Source organism: Nipponia nippon, unplaced genomic scaffold (assembly GCF_047370975.1).
Source record: "Nipponia nippon isolate SJK-2023a ecotype South Korea unplaced genomic scaffold, ASM4737097v1 scaffold_5, whole genome shotgun sequence".
Classification (NCBI taxonomy): Eukaryota; Metazoa; Chordata; class Aves; order Pelecaniformes; family Threskiornithidae; genus Nipponia; species Nipponia nippon.
In genome coordinates, this window is record NW_028262369.1 from 55157806 (window position 1) to 55167348 (window position 9543).

The following is a 9543-nucleotide window of genomic DNA, read 5'->3' on the forward strand; positions in this document are numbered from 1 at the left end:
AGTCCTTGACCAGTGTAATCACTACTTAGCAACTATTTAGCAACAGCTTAGCACTACTTAGCAAGAACCAAAACATCAGTGTATCAACACTATTGGCATCCTAAATCCAAAACACAGCGCGATACCAGCTACTAAGAAGAAAATTAACTCTATCCCACCTGAAACCAGGACAGTTATTAAAGATGAAACTGGAAAACTGAAATATTTACGGTCAAAACTTCACCCAATAAGTAGCATTATGCTGACATACAGCAGCTCAGGGTTTGGACAGTGGCCAAGGTAGGGCACTGCCAGCACCAAATAAAACTTGTCTTTTTCTTTTGGAGTACTTACATGTTTAGATTCCGTCTATTCCTTCTTCCCATGGATTGAGAATTGCCTGAATTTTTATTTTTTTCAGTTAAGAAAAAGAAAGTCTAACAATTTCTAAAGTGTAAGGACTGCAAAACACCACCGTGGCTTTGGCAGGTCATCCCATCATGTATCTGGCTTGCAGGATGGAGCTATGAGAAAAGGGTGTTTTTCCACTTTCAAACTAAATCAAACTAATTCAAATCAAACTAAAAAGAGTGGCAATTTTTAAAAACATGGTTATGAATGTGATATTTCAGCAGTTCTTTGATGAACAGAAATGGGTGTATAGACACATTGATTTTTAATGCAAAAATACTAGTTTATCCTGACTAGACTAGTATCCTACAGAGGGCACCTACCCTGTGTAACTAAATTGCATCTCATTAATCTCTTTCTTTCACTCAGAATACAAACAAATTGCATTTTAATATACAGCATTTGTCATATCTATTTGTCGTGATTTGACCCTAGCCAGCAACTAAGCACCACACAGCTGCTCACTCACTCCCCCACCCCTGGTGGGACTGGGGAGAGAATCAGAAGACTGAAAGTAAGAAAACTCGTGGGTTGAGATAAGAACAGTTTAATAATTGAAATAAAGTAAAATAATAACGATAATTATATATATATATGTGTTTCTTTATATATATAAAGAATATACAAAGCAAGTGATGCACAATGTAATTGCTCACCACCTGCCAACCAATGCCCAGCATCAGCAGTCCCCGAGCAGCGGTCACTGCCCCCCCGGCCAACTCCTCCCAGTTTATATACTGAGCATGACGTCATACGATACGGAATAGCCCTTTGGCCAGTCTGGGTCAGCTGTCCTGGCTGTGCCCCCTCCCAGCTTCTTGTGCACCTGGCAGAGCATGGGAAGCTGAAAAGTCCTTGACTAATGCAAGCACTACTTAGCACCAACTAAAACATCAGTGTGTTATCAACATTATTCTAATCCTAAATCCAAAACACAGGACTATACCAGCTACTAGGAAGAAAATTAACTCTATCCCAGCTGAAACCAGGACAGTGCTTAATAAGTTTTAAAAAATTTTCTCAAGAATAAATATGCCATGACTTTTGTTTCTGAGATAGACATATTAGCTTAACCATTTTCCCTTATTTTTCCTTTTATTTTTATAGTTACACTGGAAGAGAAATACACCTGAGGTAAATGTAATTCTGCTATATTCCTAATACTAGTAAAGAATTTCATTGCTTCTAAACTCATTAAGTTAGTGTTTATTAAAATATGCAGATTTCTCATTATGTCATGGAAAATAACATTCTTATTTTTATTATTAGTTTCATTTCTATGGTTAGCACATAGTAGACCTAATTACATTGAATACTGGGATACTTTTTTTTGTCTCAGCCTGCATTTTCATCTCACTCTGCTTGATACTTATTATTTTCGGCTTATTATAAACTATGTCACAAGTAAGCTCGAAGTGATAGACTATTCTAAAATCAGACACCATTAGTGGGTTTTGTACTCACCTAAAGTTTTGATTGTCATGGCAGAATTTTTTTGCTTTGAATCAGATGATCCCACTTTGTGAAAATATTTTTTGAGCAACTTAGCATTATATGAAAATCATGCAAAACCCAACCAACCAAAGACTTTCAAAGATTTTGAGTTTTTCCTGAAAAGTTATAGAATCATTGACAATTTATACAGCTCCATCTTCTAAAGTATTCAGAGATGGTTTTTCAGTTTTTATTCTGTAGCTTTTGTTATATTCTTAAAAATGTGGTTTTATACACTTATGCCAAGGCAAACATCAAATAAGGAAGGATCCTGGTTGAAATCAAGAAAAATCATAGCACTGTGGCCCTGACCTAAATGTTTAATGGTCATTAAATATCTTCTCTGAATAATAGATCTCATTTTACTATCAATACTTTGGTGCATCAAAGAGAGGATTGGATAAAAGTGAACACAGGAGTGATGAGGAATAAATAAAACACTTCACAGTGTTTATAGATTATGCTTTGGCATAATGTTTGGACTTTGTGCCTCCTTCACAGTTGTGAAATTCCAAGAAATAATCTTTTTTTCCTGTTACTTTTTCCTGACTGCCAGGCCCCTTCCCTTGTCACTTAGTGCATTCTTTTTTTAAATTTTTTTATCATACCCGCTCAAAGAGCAATCTGTATATTATTTCCTCATGGAGAGAACTCTGGAGAGCAGTAGACTCTACTGAGTTGTGCTGTCTACAAGCATCTGGTAAGAGAAAAACTCTTGGGCAGTTCTTGCAATCTAAATAGGTAAGAGAATAATGGGATGAAAAATTTAAGCAGAATGGCGAAGTAACTTGTGGTAGTGCAACTTTAAACAGCAAAGTGAGGAAAAGGTGAGTCTCTGTTGGCCTACAGCATTGTTTCTGGAAACACAAGTGCCATCCCTTTGTTAAGATGCTACTCAGATACTCTCCCAAAACTGCCAGTCTAGGTGAAGCTTTTTAGAGCAAAACGAATTATCACTGTATTTTCTTCTGGACCATTACATTATGTATCAATATATTAACTTTCTGGTTCAGTGTAAGCTTATGGTCACTGAGGGTTTTCAGTGATCTCAACACACTTTGTATGTCAGCGGTGCTCCAATTTCTCTAGATTTATTTGTCACTTTGTTACCCATATACTGTATCTAGGACCTATGAATGTGAATAGCCCGCAGCTATATGGGCAACAACCAGGAAGGGCCATCTGGACTGTATTCCAAATGCAGTATTTCTATATTGCCCTAGTTGGGGAAATGCTGTTGTATCTAAATAGGTGGTCCAGGCTGGGATCACTTTCATGAATTCCTTTCAGCATTATGGTTTGTATATCCATGCCAAGTGCACAAATGAGACAAAACCAGTTATTATGATCTAATCTTTTTGGAAACTGAAGGGCTCTTCTCACATTATAGTTGTACAATGAGCAATCTGAAGACACAGTTCAATTTACTCAAGCTAAACCAATAAATACCGATATCATTATCGGTTGCAATATTTTTTTGCTTTCAAAAGACGAAGGATGTCACCAATGATGTTCTATAGCTTGCTTTGTGTATGCTTGTCGTTGACTTCAGATGAATCTCTAAGTATGTAATGGAAGAAAGGGTTTCATCTGATGAATAGAAATTATTAGTGCATATGAAACTTCTACATTTTAACATGCCTTTTCACACACATAACCAGTGCAAGTGAATATTCATCAGCATCAGTTCATCTAACTCCAATCATAACTCATTTTAGGCTCTGAGGAACTGGTAATTTTTGCCTTTGTTATGAAGAAAGAGCAATCACATTAGAGAGCTTTCTCATTCTCCCAGTAATGAGTTTAATATGACATTTAGGAAAGTGTTCTTGTGTCTCACGTAACAAGGTTGTTTGTACATTTTTTAATGGAAGTTGCACAAAGGTATACAGCACAAGTAGCTAGGTCTTTATTTTTTTCTGTAAGCTGAATGCGAGTTAAATGATAAATTACAGTAATTGTGAGCTGTTTTAGTATTGCCTATTATATATTAGGCTTCATTTCAGAGATGGCTTTCCCTTAACTGAATGGGAATTCTGAAGCGGTTACACTATTCTGTTATAGAAGGCCAGACTGTTTAGGGATTACTGAGTTTCACAGTCAAAATTTCAGTAGCCATTTACTGGAAATCAAATCAAGAATGCCTTTAGAAATACGCCACTTTGTTCTTGGAGACTGGGTACTTACAGGCTTCAGCTTCTTACTATCTCAACTCCTCTATTTTAATCATATAAAGTGAGCTGCAGTGGTCCTCTATATGTGGAAGATGTGTCTCAGTATCACTTGTCATCCATGCATCTCATAACACTATGGAAAAAAGGGCTATGTCATTACTTTCAGTTTACATTTGAGAAAACTAAGACATGGGAGAATAAGGTTATTTGCCTACCTCATGGGCAAAACAGAGCAAGAGACAGGACCAACGTGGGACGGTTTCCCACTGTGGCCTGCCCACGTGTGCTTCAGTCCTGCCGTGATTGGGGAAAGGAAGCAGTTTCCACACTGGTTGTTAAAGCTGAGAGAAAATCTTTAAAGGGAAAGAAAATGTAGAAGTCATAAATCTTTTCAAAATGCTCTAAATACTCATGGGTTGAACTGAAATAGAAACACTTTAGCCAAAATCTTACTTATATCTTCAGGAGGATAAAAGTTCTGAGCAGCCAGTGTGATCCTGCCTGTGAATTTAGACATGTTAACACTGCATAAGACAAATTAAGATCTAGCTAATATTATTATTTTGTCTAATAATGTCTGAACTTTTAAAAAATCTGTATATTTATGAAAAAGATATATGTGGTCACACAGCTATATGGAAAGCATACATACAGATCTGCTGGTAAAGTTGTATTATACATTTAACTCATTTAAGTCATACTTAAGAGAATGCAAGCTGCTGTATCTATTCATTACATTTTAGAAAGGCAATGATTTACTATTTCATCAAGGACCTTGACATAAACAGCAGGAGTGCACTGATGAAATGTGTGGATGACAAAAGAGGCATTGTTACTGTAGGGTAATGCACAGAAAGAACTGGATGAGCTCAAAAACTGGAATGAAGTGAAATTCAGTAGGAAAAAATACCATGCTGCATAACAAGGATGTCTGCTATTAGTAAAAAATTAAAAATAGCTGAAAGAGACAGGGAGAGAAAATCTCCTAAACCTCTACAGGCTGGCTAGAGACCTGAATAAAGTAAAAACAGTCCTAAGAATTTTCATGTGAAATATTTCCTGCAGAAGTACTTGTCCAAGGAAGTACTTGTCTCTCTGAGGTTTAGGCTGCCTCATGGATGATTAAGGAAATACAGAGGTGGCATGATTATGATGTTGGGAATTAAAATTTCAAGAAAGTTACTATTGCTGTCTGTATTGGGTTTACATGGCAAGGTTTTGATAGCAGGGGGGCCTGCAGGAGTGGCTTCTGTGAGAAGACACTAGAAGCTGCCCCTGTCCCAGTTCCAGCCAGCTCCAAGAAGGACCCTCCACTGGTCAAAGCTGAGCCCATCAGTGATGTTGTGATAACATATTTAAGAAAGAGTAAAAGATGCTGTGCAACAGCTATGAGAGAGGAGGGAGAAAATGTGAGGAAAACAGCCTTGCAGACACCAAGGTCAGTGAAGAAGGAGGGGGAGGAGGTTCTCCAGATGCAGGAGCAGAGGTTCCCCTGCAGCCCATGGTAAAGACCATGGTGAAGCAGGTTGTCCCCCTGCAGCCCATGGAGGACCATGTTGGAGCAGATGTCCACACTGCAGCCTGTGGAGGGCCCCATGCCTCAGCAGATGGAGATACCCTGAAGGAAGCTGCAGCCCATGGAGAGCCCATAGAGGAGCAGGCTTCCAGCAGGAACTATGGCCCATGGAGAGGAGCCCATGAAGGAGCAGAATTTCTGCCAAGACCTATGGCCCATGGGGGACCCATGCTGGAGCAGTTTGTTCCTGAAGGACTGCACTCCATGGAAAGGACCCATATTGCAGCAGTTCATGAAGAACTGCAGCCCATGGGTAGGACCCATGTTAGAGAAATTCATGAAGGACTGTCTCCCATGAGAGGGATCCCATACTGGAGCAGGGGAAGAGTGTGTGGAGGAAGGAGCAGCAGAGAGAACATGTTATGAACTGACTGCAACCCCCGTTCCCTGTCCCCCTGCACTGCTCAAGGGGAGGAGGTAGAAGAGTCAGGAGTAAAGTTGAACCTGGGAAGAAGGGAGAGGTGGGGGAAAGGGGATTTTAGTTTTGTTTTATTTCTTACTCCTACTCTGTTACAGGTAACTGGCAATAAATTAAATTGTGTTCCCCAAGCCAAGACTGCTTTGCCCATTATGGCAATTGGTAGGTGATATCCTCGTTCCTTTCTTGACCCACAGGTTTTTCATTTTCTCCCCATGTCCTGTTGATGGAGGAGGAATGATAGAGCGGCTTGGTGGGCACCTGGTGGCCATCCAAGGTCAACCCATCACACTGTTATCAGCAAGATCTATTATATTATTTCCAAGTAATAGAAACAGATTCAAGAAGACCTCCACAGACACTTAAATGTACTCTTTATCTCATAATAACTTGTTTATATCAAAGTCAGATCAATGCAGGTTAGTTTTAGAGGAAAAGCTTTAAAGGCCTCTAACCGGGTCTTTGTTATTGGAATACATATCAATACACAGAAATTTAACATGGAAATGCATCAGAATGAATATTCTGAATTATCTAACCTTTCTCACTAAAAAGACTGTAAAGAGCTCATTAACCGAATTCATCTAACTTTTCTTATGCATTTATTGATTCATTTATAATTATTGTTATAGAAGTCTAATTAGTATGATTGATGTTGACATCTGCAACAATGAAGTGCTTTTGATTTATTAGGAGTGTGGAAAAATATGATTTTACAATTTCATTTTCACTCTAATAATAATAATAATAATTTCTTTCTGACTCTACAACTACCTGAAAGGAGGTTGTAGCGAGACAGGGGTCAGTCTCTTCTCCCTAGTAACAAGTGATAAGACGAGAGGAAATGGCCTCAAGTTGTGTCAGGGGAGGTTTAGACTGAATATTAGGAAAAACGTCTTCACTGAGAGGGTTATCAAGCATTGGAACAGGCTGCCCAGGAAAGTGGCTGAGTCCTCATCCCTGGAGGTATTGAAAAGACGTGTAGATGTGGTGCTTAGGGACATGGTTTAGTGGTGGACTTGGCAGTGCTAGGTTAGCGGTTGGACTTGGTGATCCTAAGGGTCTTTTCCAACCTAAACGATTCTATAATTCTATGGTTCTATGATTCTAAATCTGCAGGTTTCATTTTTTTTGCAAGAGAATGGTCAGTTATCACCTGCCCTTTTAAGTACCTTAAAGGTTTACTCCAGGGATGGAAGAATTGTTTGGGGTTATGAATGCAGGAAAAGCTACATCAGAAGTACACAGGAATGTTTACTGAGTTACTAAGGACATTGCAAAGAGATGAGGAATTGGAAGTAGGAGTGTCCAGAACAGTAAGCCCCAAATACCCAACACCCTTTCTCCTAAAGGCCATAATGATTTCTGTGTTGCAACACTTTTTACAAAAAAGATCACTTCGATCTCAGCAGGACTACAGACTCAGTTCACTTAATAAAGTTAAATGTCATAAAAAGAGCTGGAAACTCTGATGTGAGAAGGAGACAGGACCTCCGTCTCCCCCAAAAAAAACCCAAGCCCCACTCGCTGTGTGCTCAACTTCTGAAACCAAAGAATTGCCTTCTGTGCACCAATTTTCTAACTTCTCCCATATAGCAGTGGTTATGTGATAGCTTTAACATGCTATTCCATTTTTATTGACACTGAGATTTCCCATGAGTAGCTCATAAAAATAAAACAAACAAACAAAAAAACCAAAAGGAGTAAGCAACGTTTATAGAGAGTGCACTGACTCATATTTCTCTGCCTAATAAGCCTACAAGATCATCTGTCTTACTTTGTTTCATCACAGAGGTGGTCCTGAAACTGTGGTAGTTTATATTTCCTGATAACTTGAGTAGATTTTCAAGGGGGAAATATCCTTCTTAACAGTTCATGCTCTAACATCGCCCCAAACAAGCATGGTTAGTGGTACTAATAAGCTTTCATTGTTCCCCTTCTGATTTTTAGTGGGAGGGTCTTGTCTTCTGTATTGAGTTTGCGTGGCAAGGTTTTGGTAGCAGGGGGACTATAGGAGTGGCTTCTGTGACAACCTGCTAGAAGCTTCCCCTATGTCCGATAGGGCCAATGCCAGTTGTCTCCAGGATGGACCCACCGCTGGCCAAGGCCGAGCCAGTCAGCGATGGTGGTAACACCTCTGTGATAACATATTCAAGAAGGGGAAAAAGTTTCTGCGCAACAGCAACTGCAGCCAGAGAGAGGAGTGAGAAAATGTGAGAGGAACAACTCTGCAGACACCAAGGTCAGTGAAGAAAGAGGGGGAGGAAATCCTCCAGGCACCAGAGCAGAGCTTCCCCTGCAGCCCATGGTGAAGACCATGGTGAGGCAAGCTGTCTCCCTGCAGCCCATGGAAGTTAGTAGTGGAGCAGATATCCACCTGCAGCCCATGAAAGACCCCACACTGGAACAGGTGGATGCCCAAAGGAGGCTGTGAACATGGGAAGCCCCTGCTGGAGCAGGCTCCTGGCAGGACCTGTAGACCCATAGAGAGAGGAGCCCACGCTGGAGCAGGTTGGCTGGCAGGACTTGTGACCCCGCAGGTGACCCAAGCTGGAGCAGTCTGTTCGTGAAGGACTGCACCCCTTAGAAGAGACCCACGCTGGAGTAGTTCATGAAGAACTGCAACCTGTGGGAAGGACTCATGTTGAAATTCATGGAGGGCTGTCTCCCATGAGAGGGACCTCACGCTGGTGCAGGGGACGAGTGTGAGGAGTCCTCCCCCTGCGGAGGAAGGGGTGGCAGAAACAATGTGTGATGAACTGACCGCAACCCCCATTCCCCATCCCCCTGTGCCACTGGGGTGGAGGACATAGAGATATTGGGAGTGAAGTTAAACCCAGGAATAAGGGAGGGGTGGGGGAAGGTGTTTTAAGATTTAGTTTTTATTTCTCATTATCCTAATCTGATTTATCAGTAATAAATTAAGGTAATTTCCCCAAGTCGAGTCTGTTTTGCCCATGATGGTAATTGGTGAATGATCTCTCCCTTATCTTGACCCACGTGATTTTCATTATATTTTCTTTCCCCTGTCCAGCTGAGGAGGGGGAATGATGGAGTGGCTTTGGTGGGCACCTGGCATCCAGTCAGGGTCACCCCACCATATCTTCATCACAGCAATCTTAGCTGCATAACATCTTTTGACTGCCTGTAATTCTGGGTTAAAAATGAATGAAAAATAGAACTTTTCTCCTGGTAATTCTTTTTGTTCATAAGAAGTTAGTTTCATTTTTGGTAGCCAAAAGTTGAACTCTTCACATCTCATCTGAGATACTAAATTTTGCTGTCCTCCAAATTGTGCTACTTATTCCCACAGGATTTCCCTCAAGACAGGGAACTCGTTTGCTTTTTTTTTCTCTTAAAAAGTAATTCTGGAAGCAGAGATTAATTAAAAACCCCATATTGTTTCATAGATTTTCTCAGACTTTTTGGAAGATGCACAAATTTTAGAAACTAAATACTCTTCTTTACTCTGGATTAAATATATATTGGTT